The sequence below is a fragment of the Fundulus heteroclitus genome, chromosome 7 (assembly GCF_011125445.2).
Source record: "Fundulus heteroclitus isolate FHET01 chromosome 7, MU-UCD_Fhet_4.1, whole genome shotgun sequence".
Classification (NCBI taxonomy): domain Eukaryota; kingdom Metazoa; phylum Chordata; class Actinopteri; order Cyprinodontiformes; family Fundulidae; genus Fundulus; species Fundulus heteroclitus.
The window spans coordinates 5,794,927-5,810,432 of NC_046367.1; the positions used below are offsets into that span (position 1 = coordinate 5,794,927).

The 15,506-nt window shown below is 39.5% G+C and overlaps 1 protein-coding gene across 3 annotated transcripts in view; it reads left to right on the forward strand.

The window, feature by feature from the left end:
- The window catches only part of LOC105921041 (diacylglycerol kinase beta), a 309,320-nt gene that overhangs the window by 11,808 nt on the left and 282,006 nt on the right, over positions 1-15,506 (forward strand). Inside the window, exons 1-2 of one of the 3 annotated variants that reach the window (XM_036138803.1) lie at positions 12,968-13,011; positions 14,145-14,304. The exons of the other annotated variants lie outside the window; for them this stretch is intronic. The gene's annotated coding sequence lies outside the window, so the exon portion shown is untranslated. Of the gene's footprint in view, positions 1-12,967; positions 13,012-14,144; positions 14,305-15,506 lie in introns of those variants that run through there. 3 annotated transcript variants of the gene reach the window in all.

Consider the following 15,506-nt stretch of genomic DNA (forward strand, 5'->3'; position numbering starts at 1 on the left):
AATCATATTATACAGATTGGGTCAGATTATACAGTTGATTGCATCAAAGTCCCGACAAGCAGCATTCACTCCTGGGGAAGCGTAGAGCCACAGGAAGAGTCATCTGCATTGTACATGGCTTTGCTGCAATCCCTCATACTGAGCAAGCATGAAGCGACAGTGGGAAGAAAAACCACCCATTAACGGGAAGGAAAAACCTCCGGCAGAACCGGGCTCAGTATGAACGGTCATCTGCCTCGACCGACTGGGGTTACAGAAGACAGAACAGAGACACAACAAGAGAAACAAAAAAGCACAGAAGCACACATTGATCTAGTAATCTGTTCTACATTAGATGGTAGTAGCGGGTGAGCCGTCTTCTCTGGATGATGTCACAGTTAACAGAACGCCAGACCAGGTGTACCTACTATGAAGAAAAAGAGAGAGAGCAAAAAGTTAAAAGCTGAAATGACGACAGTCATTTCAATGTAATACAATGCAAAACTGGAGAACAGTAGACTGAAGAACAGTAGAAATCAGTAGAGTGAGAAAATTAGACCCTGATGTCCTCCAGCAGCCTAGGCCTATCACAGCACAACTATAGAGATAGCTCAGGGTATGAGCCACTCTAACTATAAGCTTTGTCAAAAAGGAAAGTTTTAAGATTAGTCTTAAAAGTAGATAGGGTGTCTGCCTCACGGACCAAAACTGGGAGTTGGTTCCACAGGAGAGGAGCCTGATAGCTAAAGGATCTGCCTCCCATTCTACTTTTAGAGACTCTAGGAACCACCAGCAGACCTGCAGTCTGAGAGCGAAGTGCTCTGTTAGGAACATACGGGGTAATCAGAGCTCTGATATATGATGGAGCTTGATTATTAAGGGCTTTATACGTTAGAAGGAGAATTTTAAATTCTATTCTTGATTTAACAGGAAGCCAATGAAGGGAAGCTAAAATTGGAGAAATATGATCCCTCTTGTTGATTTTCATCAGAACTCTTGCCGCAGCATTTTGAATCAGCTGAAGACTTCGAACTGCATTTTGTGGACTTCCTGATAGTAAAGAATTACAATAGTCCAGCCTTGAAGTAACAAATGCATGGACTAGTTTTTCAGCATCACTCCTGGACAGAATGTTTCTAATTTAGGCGATATTCCGGAGGTGAAAAAAGGAAACTCTGGAAACCTGTTTAATATGGGATTTAAATGACATGTCTTGGTCGAAAACAACAATATATATTGTATATGTTTTTGTATATTGTTATATATATTTATAAATGTTAAATATATATATTTAAATGAATAAAATGCAAAATATTTTAGCACATGACTTTCTCAGTACTTGATAGTTTTAGAATATAACATAAAAGTATATGGCATTTGACATTTTAAAAGTCTTAAGCCCCCCCCCGACCATGAGAAAATCCTCGTTATCCGATGCTGCAGCGCACATATTCCCTAGTTACTGGGGGGAAATAGGGAGTACCAATATGGCGGCTGGTGGCTTCAAAGCGACTCGTTCAAACAGCGGGGGATTAGCACTCCAGTGTATAATATAGCTCAGTGTGAAAATACCTGTTGAGTTAATATTAAGCAGCTGATACTTTGATACGTTAATACTGATATTTACATGGCTGTTTATTAAGCCATTTTTTTGTATCTTTCTTTTCTAGTTTTACACTGGATTCAAAGCAGTCAGAAATGCTGACTAAATGTGTAAGAAGATAATAAAGGAGCAAGCCGCTCACTTCCTGGCTCTTGAATAAGGAGTTTGGCTGGCTGTTTATCTGTGTTCATGCAAGAGCAAAACACATAGAGAGAACAGTACAATCTTGATTATATAACTTCATTTGTACTTCTTGATTTCTTTTCTGAGTAAAAAGCAATACTTTTGTTTTATCTACCGAAAATTTAAAACTCCATTTGTAAGACCATTGTTCAATCTTATGAATTGCTTTTTGGACTTTCCCTACAATAAATTTAACATTCCTTCTATGTTTCCAAATAGCTCCGTCATCAGCAAACAATGAACAACCCAATTCATTTTCTATTTCTTTAAGTGCATCATTTATCATAACTGAAAATAATAAAGGACTGATAATACTGCCTTGTGTGGTTCTTTTTAATTTCTCCCTGAAAGACTCTTACCAACTCTTACCTGTATTATCCATTCTGGCCTCTGGAAATAAAGTTAAAAATCTTGGTGTTGTCTTCGACCAAGACATGTCATTTAAATCCCATATTAAACAGGTTTCCAGAGTTTCCTTTTTTTCACCTCAGGAATATCGCCAAAATTAGGAACATTCTGTCCAGGGGTGATGCTGAAAAACTAGTCCATGCATTTGTTACTTCAAGGTTGGACTATTGTAATTCTTTACTATCAGGAAGTCCACAAAATGCAGTTCGAAGTCTTCAGCTGATCCAAAATGCTGCAGCAAGAGTTCTGATGAAAATCAACAAGAGGGATCATATTTCTCCAATTTTAGCTTCCCTTCATTGGCTTCCTGTTAAATCAAGAATAGAATTTAAGCTTATAGTTAGAGTGGCTCATGTTACCCTGAGCTACATCTGTAGTTATGCTGCTATAGGCTTAGGCTGCTGGAGGACATCAGGGCCTATTTCTCTCACTCTACTGATTTCTACTGTTCTCCAGTCTACTGTTCTCCAGTTTTGCATTGCATTACATTGAAATGACTGTTGTCATTTCAGCTTGTAACTTTTTGTTCTCTCTCTTTTTTCTTCATAGTAGGTACACCTAGTCTGACGTTCTGTTAACTGTGACATCATCCAGGGAAGACAGATCACCACTATTACCATCTAATGTATAACAGATCACTGGATCAATGTGTGCTTCTGTGCTTTTTTGTCTGTCTTGTTGTGTCTCTGCTCTGTCTTGTGTAACCCCCAGTCGGTCGAGGCAGATGACTGTTCATACTGAGCCCGGTTCTGCTGGAGGTTTTTCCTTCCCGCTAATGGGTGGTTTTTCTTTCCACTGACGCTTCATGCTTGCTCAGTATCAGGGATTGCTGCAAAGCCATGGACAATGCAGACGATTCTCCCTGTAGCACTGCGCTTTTCCAGGAGTGAATGCTGCTTGTCTGGACTTTGATGCAATCAACTGGTTTCCTTATATAGGAAATTTTTGACCAATCTGTATAATATGATTGATTTTGACTTTGTAAAGTGCCTCGAGATGACATGTTTATGAATTGGCGTTATATAAATAAAATTGAATTGAATTGTTAAAAAGTTCTCTACCCAATGATAAATTCTTCCACAAATTCACATTTTCCTCAATTTGATCAATAATCCCTCTTTCCACATCATATCATAAGCCTTTTCTATATCTAAGAACACAGCCAAAACACTTTCTTTATTAACTTTTGCTGTTAGTACCTCATGTTGTAAACACACAATTGGATCCATAGTATTCCTTCCTCTTCTGAAACCGCTTTGATAATTTGATAAGTACCCTTTTGATTCAACAAAATAAATTAATCTTTCAATTACCATTTTCTCCATAATTTTACTTAAACATGATGTTAAAGCAATAGGTCTATAATTTTCTGGTTTTGAGCTATCTTTACCCGTTTTTGGAATTGGAACCACAATAGCCTCTTTCCAACTTCTAGGTCATTTCCCATTTTCTATTATAAATATCTAATAATAATTAATTTTGAGTATTCACTTAGCTTATTTATCATTATATACCATATTTGATCACTCCCTGGGGTTGACATCTTAACTTTCCTCATGGCTCGTCTTAACTCCGCTATAGAAAAATCGATTTTAATAATACTATTTCCTTCTTCTCTGTTTATCATATGTCCTTTTTCCAATAAAGTTATAGCTCTATCCTTTTTCTACTCTTCACTAATATTATTGGAACTATGTATTTGTACAAATGTTTGTGACAACATTGTTGCTTTTTCTTCATTAATAACTGCCGTTGTTCTATCACTAACTAAAACTGGATAACTATAATCCCTTTTAATACCATTCATTCGTTTAATCATTTTCCATACTTTCCCTATATCTGTTTCTCTTCCTAATGAATTACAATAATTTCTCCAATATTCTCTTTTTGTATTTCTTATAACTCTTTTTACTATAGTTTGCATCTTCTTGTATTCAATAAAATTTTGAAAATTCTGATTTCTTTTTAGAATTTTAAAAGCTTTATTTCGGGATTTAATAGCCTGGTCACATTCTATTGTCCACCATGGAATTATCTTCTTTTTATGTATCCCTCCTTTCTTTGGAACTGAACAGCTTCTATGATTGAACTACAAAAGATTTTGTTTAATGAATCAATACCAAGATTCATGTCAATTTCCTTAATTTTATCTTCACTTATTTCCTTATATTTCTCCCAATCTGCTCTACTAAATTACCAGTTACATAATCTTTCACACCCTCCATATGTTGCCCTATGTTCCCCACCACAATTACAGCATTTATCCTGAACATTTTCACCATATTCTTGTATTTTGTGGTCCTCTCCACATTTTAAACAGCTCTGTTTGCCCCTGCACACTGCAGTAAATGTGACCATACCTCTGACACTTGAAACACCGAAGTGGAGATGGAACATAAGGCCTAACTGAATAACACAAGAAACCCACTTTGACTCTATCTGGAACTTCTGGAGTAGAAAATTCCAGAAGCACAGATAAGCTGTCAACTCGCTCATTATTAACTGTTTTCTGCAATCTATTTATATCCTTGACTTTAACATGATTTTATGTTTTAATTTCTCTAGATCTTCATTAACTGGAATTCCATAAATAACTCCTCGGGATCCTTTCTTTTCTCCCAACACTCTTTTACTTTCCACTCTTTTATTTCCAATACTCTCAACACTCATTGCTTTCCTTTTTTGTTCTTCCAATTTACAAACATTTAACAAGCTTCCATCTCTCAGCGTTTTAGCCATTTCAACTTCCCCTATTTTCTTTTTTGTTTCCTTAGAAACTATTTTTGGGCTCAGAGCAATATTTTCATCTTCCTTTTTGAATTTTAATGTTATCTTCACCTCCTCTTTCATGATCTTTTCAAAGTCTTCAGCTGATCCAAAATGCTGCAGCAAGAGTTCTGATGAAAATCAACAAGAGGGATCATATTTCTCCAATTTTAGCTTCCCTTAATTGGCTTCCTGTTAAATCAAGAATAGAATTTAAAATTCTTCTAACGTATAAAGCCCTTAATAATCAAGCTCCATCATATATCAGAGCTCTGATTACCCCATATGTTCCTAACAGAGCACTTCGCTCTCAGACTGCAGGTCTGCTGGTGGTTCCTAGAGTCTCTAAAAGTAGAATGGGAGGCAGATCCTTTAGCTATCAGGCTCCTCTCCTGTGGAACCAACTCCCAGTTTTGGTCCGTGAGGCAGACACCTTGTCTACTTTTAAGACTAATCTTAAAACTTTCCTTTTTGACAAAGCTGATAGTTAGAGTGGCTCATGTTACCCTGAGCTACATCTATAGTTGTGCTGCTATAGGCTTAGGCTACTGGAGGACATCAGGGTATATTTTTATCACTCTACTGATTTCTACTGTTCTCCAGTTTTTCATTCCATTACATTGAAATGACTGTTGACATTTCAGCTTTTAACTTTTTGCTCTCTCTCTTTTTTCTTCATAGTAGGTACACCTGGTCTGACGTAAATAAAATTGAATTGAATTGAATCTTTTTATGCACACCCTTGCTTCCATCATCTGTACTGTCGTCTTCAAGATTTCCTTTGTCTCCTGAATTCCCAGAACCTCTGCCTGCTTCACTACTTTTGAATTTTCCACTTTCCCGGTAACTAGCAACTGGCGTTCAACTATCCGTATCCATATCACTATGTAGTTCTTCCTCATCCTCTACAACCTGAGCCGCCATCCTGATCCAGTCACAAACTTGCTTATGCCTACCGCCAACCTTTTCCTTCTTCCTTCAGATAGATTTCTCTGACGAAGCAACGCACGCACCTGTTTCCAACCAGCCTGTCACTCAGTCTCCTACCCGAGAGCGTCCTGTCTGCTCATCTCCATCAACATGGTTTAACCTCTCCTGTCGGGAAGTCTGAACAACAACAACTCTTAATGCATCACGTGACTTTTGGCATAAATTTACTGCAGTGTGGGTGGGATTGTTTTGTAGTCGAGCAGAGACCATTTTGTACTGGAGGAAAACTTATAAATGATATTTTGAGCGCAAGGTTGGCGGACAGTTTGCAAAACAATTTTTTTTGTGTGAAACATATATTTTTGTGTGCAAAACAAGTTTTATTTGTGTGCAACACCTTTTTTGTGTACAACCTTTCAGCTGAAGACTTTGAACTGCATTTCAACCAGTAAACTAATGTTTGAACCAGGGGTGTCAAACGTACAGCTCGCCGAACAATTTAGTCCGGCCCCGTGGCCAAATGCATTATAATTATTCAACGGCTGTATCTCCTCGCTGCATCGACCGATCTGCACCTGATTTTTTGTGAGTTGTGGGGGAGCGCTGCCAAACGGGTTCGTGTGAATCGCCCGGTGGACGGGCAGGGAAATTGCGTGACAGCTTCTGCGGTGGCTGGCGGCAGGCGGTGCGCGTACCCCAGCGGTGCTTGGCTGCGAGGGCCGCTCATCGCCGCTTGCGGCTTTAATTAGGCCCGAGCAGCTAAGCGCTGCGAAGGCCTATTGTAACTGCAGATTTTATTATTATTATTATTATTATTATTATTAGGCCCGAGCAGCTAAGCGCTGCGAAGGCCTATTGTAACTGCAGATTTTATTATTATTATTATTATTATTAGGCCCGAGCAGCTAAGCGCTGCGAAGGCCTATTGTAACTGCAGATTTTATTATTATTATTATTATTATTATTAGGCCCGAGCAGCTAAGCGCTGCGAAGGCCTATTGTAACTGCAGATTTTATTATTATTATTATTATTATTATTAGGCCCGAGCAGCTAAGCGCTGCGAAGGCCTATTGTAACTGCAGATTTTATTATTATTATTATTATTATTATTTATTCTTGGGACTTTTGAAACGGCTTTTTGGAGGCCTAAACATGCATGAAAACTCACCAAACTTTGCCCAAAATTGTCCCCCGTGAGAAATCGCATGATTTTAGTGTAATTGAAAACGGGCGTGGCAAACCTGCTCAACAGCGCCAACTAGAGTGAGTTGGGCCAAACCGTAACACGTAGAAAGCTGAAATTTTTTACCTAGGTAGCTTTTTTAAAATTATGAAAAAAAGTCTCTTGGGTGTATGCTCTAAAACCCACAGGAAGTCTGCTATTTTGGGTCAAAGGGTAAAATATTGGCGGTTTTTGCCTCAAACTTTAACGAACTAGTCCTAGGCATTTTAACCTATTACTTTCAAATTTTTTCAGCATGCAGTTAAGACATTGACGTTTAAAAGTTATCAAAGGTTTTATGAAATATGCATATTTGCCTGAGCTGTCGCATTGCAAAAATCAGGTTTGTGGAAAACCATTAAAAACACATTAAATCAGTAAGCCCCAAGCCATGCTCTGTCTGAGAATTATGAAACTCGGTAAGTGCATGTAACTTCATAGGCCCTACAAAAAAGCCTCTTGAAGCAATGGGCTACCTCCTACAGGAAATCATTCATTTCTCATCAAAGATGTCATTTTCCCATATTTTTGGGTGTTACATTTGAATAAACTACTCCTAAACCGTTACACTTATGGCATTCAAAGTTACTCCAAAAAATTCCTCACACATAGAGGATCAAAAGTTATCAAAAACATTTTTGCTACGTCCAACCATATTTTTTTGACAATTATTTATAACATGAATTGTGTTTTGAAGGAAAAAACATTTATTATTTCCAACACTAGATGGCAGCACACCCAAATGTTTGGGCGTCATCTGTAAGTCACGGTACATATTTTACCAAACCATTCATACACATTCGTCCAAAAGTGGAAGCAGCTTTAAAATATCTTTAGCTGGCCTTTAAAAGAAATAAGATTTTAATCTTTAATCCTATATGTAGGAGCGCAAATGCATTAATTGGGTAATTAGCGTTCATGTCTATTTAAGGGGGGAACTTTTCTTTGATAGGTAGGTTTTCCACCCGGAAGGGGAAAACAGTTTTTGACCGCAAAAAGATAAATACAAGGAAGCAAGTCTGCTTTATATGTTGTCTGGAGATGTGTTCATGTATGATGGACATTTGATATGCAAAGAGGAAAATAAATGGACGAAGCGTTCAACATGCCCTGACGACTCGGACTCTAATTCATCCCAAAACGGTAACAATAAGCGCGTCAACTCTATTACCCCGATGCAGCACCTCAGTGGCTTAAAGTATTGGCTTGGCCGCTAAAAAAACAGTCAAAAACTGTTTGTGCATCTTCACGAACTGTGCATAAGTAAAGATACGTGTTTCTGCATGGTTGATGGTGGTGATTGCGCAAGATAAGACTGGGCTGGAGGTTACGTGTTTGGAGTGGAGCATCAGCTGATCGAACTCAGCTCACCTGAGGTGACGTCGGACAGGATAGACATCGGTGAGGACGCAGTTGATCAGCTCGGCGCTGGATTTGAACAATCATTCGTCTGGATTAGGTATGTGTAGCGCTACCACCGATATGATGGCCATCTAAATATAGTGTGCACACATAAGGGCGTAATTCCAATGCATTGGTTGCTGAAGTGGATGAACAATTAATTTTGAATCAACAAACTGTTGCCATCTGTGGACTGTCGGACTTTAATTATGGAGGATTGCGCGGCTAAAATGGATAAACATTTTAGCCGAGGGAACCAGTTGATTGCATAAAGGTCTTGACAAGCAGCATTTCCTCCTGAAAAAGCGTAGAGCCACAGGGAGAGTAGTCTGCATTGTCCATGGCTTTGCAACAATCCCTCATACTGAACAAGCATGAAGCAACAGGGAAAAAAAACCTCCCCATTAACAGGAAGGAAAAACCTCCAGCAGAACCGGGCTCAGTATGAACGGTCATCTGCCTCGAACGACTGGGGGTTACAGAAGACAGAGCAGAGACACAACAAGACAGACAAAAAAGCACAGAAGCACACATTGATCCAGCAATCTGTTCTATATAACCACAACTGTTATAACTTTGGGCAATAAATAATGTGCAATAATCTATTTAATACACTGTGCTATAACCTGTGCAATGATCCGGAAGAACTTCTGCTGCTATCACCAAGTGAATATATGTCAGTACATGTGTATGTAGGCATATATATATATATATATATATATATATATATATATATATATATATATATATATATATATATATATATATATATACAAGATCGGCTTTCTATCACCTGAAGAACATTTCCAGGATTAAAGGACTGATGTCTCAGCAGGATCTGGAAAAACTAATCCATGCGTTTATCTTTAGTAGAATTGATTACTGCAACGGTGTTTTCACAGGTCTGCCTAAAAAGTGGATCAAACAGCTGCAGCTGATCCAGAACGCTGCTGAACGCATCTAAATACATCACAGACTTGTTATCAGTGTATCAACCATCCAGAGCACTAAGGTCTTCTGGCTCCAGCCTTCTCTGCGTACCTACAGCCAGAACTAAACAAGGAGAAGCAGCATTTAGTTCCTACGCTCCACTTATCTGGAACAAACTTCCAGAAAACTGTAAAAGTGCAGAAAACCTGAGTTCTTTTTAATCAAGATTAAAAACACATTTGTTTAGGACTGTTTTTGACTGTTCTAGTTAAACTGTTCTACTGAAACAGCATTAGTTCAACTTTTTTAGTCCAGCTGTTTATTGATGTCTACATTTTCTGTTTTCTTTTCCTGTATTTTAATCATGTAAAGCACTTTGCATTGCCTCTGTACTGAATTGTGCTATACAAATAAATTTGCCTTGCCTTGCCTTTATTTATTTATTTATTTATTTATTTATATATATATATATATATTATATATATATATAGTATATATATATGTATATATCTATAGATATATCTTCTCTGTTGTGGTATATCTCTCTATCCTGTATCTCTACTGTCTACTCTCTATCTCTCTCTCGTCTCTCTCTGTGTGTGTCGTCTCTCGATGTGTCCTCTTCCTCCCCTCCCTCTGTCTCCTCTCTTCTCTCTAATCTGTGTCCTCTCATCTCTCGCTCGCTGTCTCTCTCTCTCTCTCTCCTATCTCTCTCTCTTCGCTCTCTCTATCTCATCTCTCTCTCTCGTCTCGTCTTCCTCTCTCCGTCTCTCTCTGTGTCTCTCTCTCTCTATCTCTCTCTGTCTCTCTCTCTCTCTCTGTCTCGTCGCTTCTCTCGCTCTCTCTCTGTCTCTCTCTCTCTCTCCTCTCCTGTCCTCTCTCTCTCATCTCTCTCATGATCGCTTTTCTCTCTCTCTCTGTCTCTCTCTCTCTCTCTCTCTCTCCTCTGTCTCTCCTCTCCTCATCTCCGTGTCTCTCTCTCTCTCTCTCTCTCTCTCTCTCTCATCTCCTGTCTCTCTCTCTCCTCTCTCTCTCTCCCCTCTTCTCTCTCTCTCTCTCTTCTCTCTCTCTCCTCTTCTCATATCCTTCTCTCTCCTCCTGCTCCTCGCTACTCTTCTCCCTTCCTATCTCTCTATGTCTCTCTCTCCTCTCCCTCTCTTCCCTCTATATTTTATTATTAATATTACATACTCTCTCATATATATATATATATTTTCTATTATATATCTATGTGCCATCTCTATGTGTAGATGTATATTCCTGTGTGTATATATATATATCTACTACTCTATATATATATCTATCGATCTATCTCTTCTTCTCGTATATGTCTCCTCTATATATCCTATATTATATAATATACATATGTTGTTATATATTATCTATACATATGTGTGTATATATATATATATATATACATACATATGTATATATATATATATATATATATATATATATGTATGTATATATATGTGTGTGTGTATGTATGTATGTATGTATGTATGTATATAACCGGGAAGTACACATGACATCACCTGCCTACTCCGATTTCTTTTGTATTTTTTTAATTCTTACTTTTTTTTCTCATTTTCTTTTTGATCCACTGTATATAGGAAGATACACTGTATATAACTGATGCACCCTTTCCTACTGCTGACTATTGACTATTGAGCCGATGTGACAAGTGAATTTCTCCAATGTGAGATCAATAAAGACTATCTTATCTTACATCAAGACTTAGATTTGCCCACACAGGATTAAATGGTACATTATTCAAAATAGGGAAGCATAACACTGGCAGATGTGAATATTGTGAGGAACAAGAGACAGTTGAACATATATGACACACTGTGAGAAAAATTCATAAAGAACAAGAGAAGACTCCCAACAGCAGGGGGCGCACTCCAACAATCTGAAACGTGTCCGTTTGCCTGAGGAAGAAGTCCGTGATGTCACAGCTAACAACATTAGCACCACACATTGGAGAATTTAGGAGGGGATGCAGAAAAACAGGTAAGGCTGTTTGGATTATATATGCATGTAGTGTAATATCCCCCACCACAACTTGAGGTGGGATGAGCAGTCTCAGTTCTGCGGCTAATTCTAGTGCCTTAAGGCGCTAATATTAGCGCTAATGCTAGCGCCTTAAGGCTAGCGAGCAAGGCTCTTGTTTACATCCGGGTTCCGCTGGCTCAGAGCCTTTCTCTCTATGGCTCTGCGCTGGCTACCAGCACAGACATGTATACTTAGACCAAAAGTTATCATCGGTGTTCAATCATAACTTTTGGAAGAACATCTCAAACTGGCCACAGATGCATGAATGAAAGCAGTGGTGGTCAAAGGTTTTATTTGGGTTTATGCGAACCAGCAAGTCAGGAAGTGCAGCGGATTGACCATCTGACAACAACTGCCCTCGGTAAGCGTGTCTGTCGACAGACACACTGTCGCTGCTCCAGTTAATTAATGAATTATTTCCACCTGTGGCCATGTCACCTTTCAGCGTGTATTCACTGGCTTCCAGCAACTTAGCTGATAAACCAATCAGGGACCTTGTAATGTGCGATCAGTGTTAAACTAAAATGTATGACATCATAGTGTTGGTTATATGTCCTGCATTGTCCAGGTTGTGGTTGGCCTTGTTTGTTCATATGATTAATTTATACTGAAGGTGACAGGGAGCCAGTGGAGGTAATGTTCAGATGTGAAGTAGATGATGTAAAGATGTAAACTGCTGTCTTTTGTACTAGTTGTAATTTATGGAGGTTTTCTGAAGGACAGGGAGGGAAGGGAGCTGACAGTGTAAAGTGGACTGTGGACCAGTTTGGTTAAAGTGTTAAGGAAGAACTTGATGTTCCCGATATGAAAGTTAACCAGGTGATGTTATGGATGTGGACAGTGGAAGAGAGGATGGGAGGCTGTCCAGGAAGACACCAAGGCTCTGAAGCTGAAAGGTGGGACAGAGACATGAATGGTCAGTGGATATTGTAAAACTACCAGATTTGGTTAAAGTTGACTCTGCACAATAAGCAAGTGAGGTAACTAATGTGGCATTATTTCCACGGTCCCGGGAATATATGGGCTGACTAGGAATTTTTTTCAGTCAAACTGATTATTTAGCTTTAACCCATGACGTAGACGCCCCGTCGTCGGGTGAGAGGCGTGCCGACAGAGCGGCCATCTTAGGTCAGACCAAGCTGCGCTCAGAGAGAATACACGTCAATGCAGCAAAATGTACTTTATGTTTTCAGACACTCTGAATCCAGCCGTGGATATTAACCCTGTGGAGCTCCCGACGGACAGTTTTGGTAGAAACAGGAGAGTTGAGGTGCACATTTAGTTCTGCCGTGATTTGGGGAGCCGTGGTTTTATGTTTTTTGGATACAATCCGGGTAAGCACTCTAACATCCCTTTCAGACAGCTTCCTCTTGCGTCCACAGTTAATCCTGTTGGATGTGGTTCGTCCTTCTTGGTGGTATGCTGACATTACCCTGGACACCGTGGCTCTTAATACATCACAAAGACTTGCTGTCTTGGTCACAGATGCGCCAGCAAGACGTGCACCAACAATTTGTCCTCTTTTGAACTCTGGTGTGTCACCCATAATGTTGTGTGCATTGCAATATTTTGAGCAAAACTGTGCTCTTACCCTGCTAATTGGACCTTCACACTCTTCTCTTATTGGTTCAATGTGCAATTAATGAAGATTGGCCACCAGGCTGGTCCAATTTAGCCATGAAACCTCCCACACTAAAATGAGAGGTGTTTCAGTTTCATTGTCCAACCCCTGTATATATATATATATATATATATATATATATATATATATATATATATGCACATGTACTGACATATATTCACCTGGTGATATCAGCAGAAGTTCTTCGGATCATTGCACAGGTTATCGCACAGTGAATTAGATAGATTATTGCACATTGGTTACAGTTACAGTGCAGCACTGTATAATCTGATTGCAGCAGGAATGAATGACTTGCGGTAGCGCTCCTTTTTACAGACAGGGTGTCTAAGTCTGGCACTAAAGGAGCTGCTCAGCTCCTCTACAGTCTGGTGCAGGGGGTGGAAGGTGTTGTCCATGATGGATGTGAACTTGGACAACACCCTCCTCTCAGCTACTTTCCTCCACTGAGTCCAGAGGGCAGCCCAGGACAGAAGTGGCCTTCCTCACCAGCTTATTCTGCCTCATTCTGTCCCGTTCTGCGCTGCCTGGAGCCCAGCAGACGACAGCGTAGAGAAGGGCTGAGGCCACCACAGAGTCATAAAAAGTCTTAAGCAGGGGCCTGCTCACTCCAAAGGAACTCAGCCTCCTCAGGAGGTGGAGGCGGCTCTGGGCCTTCTTATGCAGAGCGTCGGTGTTATGAGTCCAGTCCAGTTTATTTTTGACGTGAACACCCAACAAAAGAGTCCTACGTCTCTGATTTCAGCTTCATAAATTTGAATATTTCTGTTTTTCTTTGCTCATTTATGGCAATAAACTGAGTATCTCCATGTTTTGTTGACAGAACAAGAGATTTGGGAAACACTGACATTTTTCAAAATTTTGTAACATTTTATTATTATAGCAACCAATCAATTAATTGTTTAAAATAATCAATAGATTAATCAACAATGAAAATAATCTAGACCCAGAGTTTGTCTTTGCATCGTGTTTACTCCTGTGAGCTATAAAAATGAATTAGCTTTGAACTGTTTTTGTTCCCCCTTAGGTCACAGCAGTGTCAGACATTGGTGGGAGGACTGTGGATGAGGCCACGAGACGTATGATGTTCTTCATCATGGACTATGGCCTGTCAAGGCAGTACAACTTTGTGGGCTGGAATGGAAAGTAGGAATTCAGGACTTTAAATCTGTTTGAAGTCATATTTGGTAAGTGCATAATGGATAATAACTGTAATATACTAACTTTAGGATATTTGTGTCTGTCGAGGGAAATTTATGTATGTTAGGGATAGGGGAAATACAACCCCACCTACAAATAACCGCACCTGGCTTTATGGAGAAATCAGGAGAACAGCTGAGCATCTTTACGACAATGCACTTTTACTTTCGCCCTCTGGGGGAGCCTCGCTGGAAAATCAACCCCGGTTGCATAGTATACCTTTAACTGGGACTAGTTTGTTGTCAAGTATTAATTGAGGTAACGGCAGTATACCTGTATGAATTGAAATTTAAATCTTGCGCTCCAAGCAAATAAGCACGCACACACACGCTAGAAATCAGAAAGAAATCAGAAAGAGGAAAGGCGGGATTTAAGGGCAGTACAACCAATGAGAGTTAAGTTTAAAAAAATGCACAGAGCACAGTCACGTGTGCTGCCGATTTAAAGGGGCAGGCAGTCAGACAGCGGCAGCAGCAGCCGCGGAGCTGCGAGAGGAGAAGAAGGGAAAAGTGAGGCACGTTATGTGGATCATGTAACCGTGCCACGGTAACTGTGGCAATTTAGATCTAAATTATTTTTATTTTGGACATGCACACACACACACATAAAAAAACACTGACAAAAGGGCACTTTGGGCATCAAGGGGCAAAGGGGCAGGTGACCAAGCCCCCCGCCCCCCTCTGCACGTCCCTGCTGTTAGCTGTGATATCACGTCTTTCTTCCTCAGCCAAACCGGCGCCTTTCAGTTTTTTTCAGGTGCGTCCCCTGCTGTCGGGAAGTCTTCTGCTTCTTCATTTTCTTATGGATTTTTTTTGCCGGTTGGCACGCAACCAAATGGTGCATTACCCGCCACCAACTGGTATGGAGTGTGGATCAGAATGGCCACTTCTTATTTATACTAAACAAAACAAGTCACAATCAAATTAACAAAACAATATAAACAAAACCAAAAAAAGATTTCAAATCCTCTCAATTACATTTATTAATCTAAGATAATGAAAAATAATCACATAACAATTATCTCTGGAGTTTTTCTAAGTATTTCTATTAAATCAAATTGTATTCTTTTCCTTTTTAGATTTGGACCATTTCTCTCCTTTCTCTTTCGTACTTCCTACAGTATACCATAACGTGTGTCAACTGTCTCTTGTTGCTCACAATATTCACATCTGCCATTGTTATGTTTACC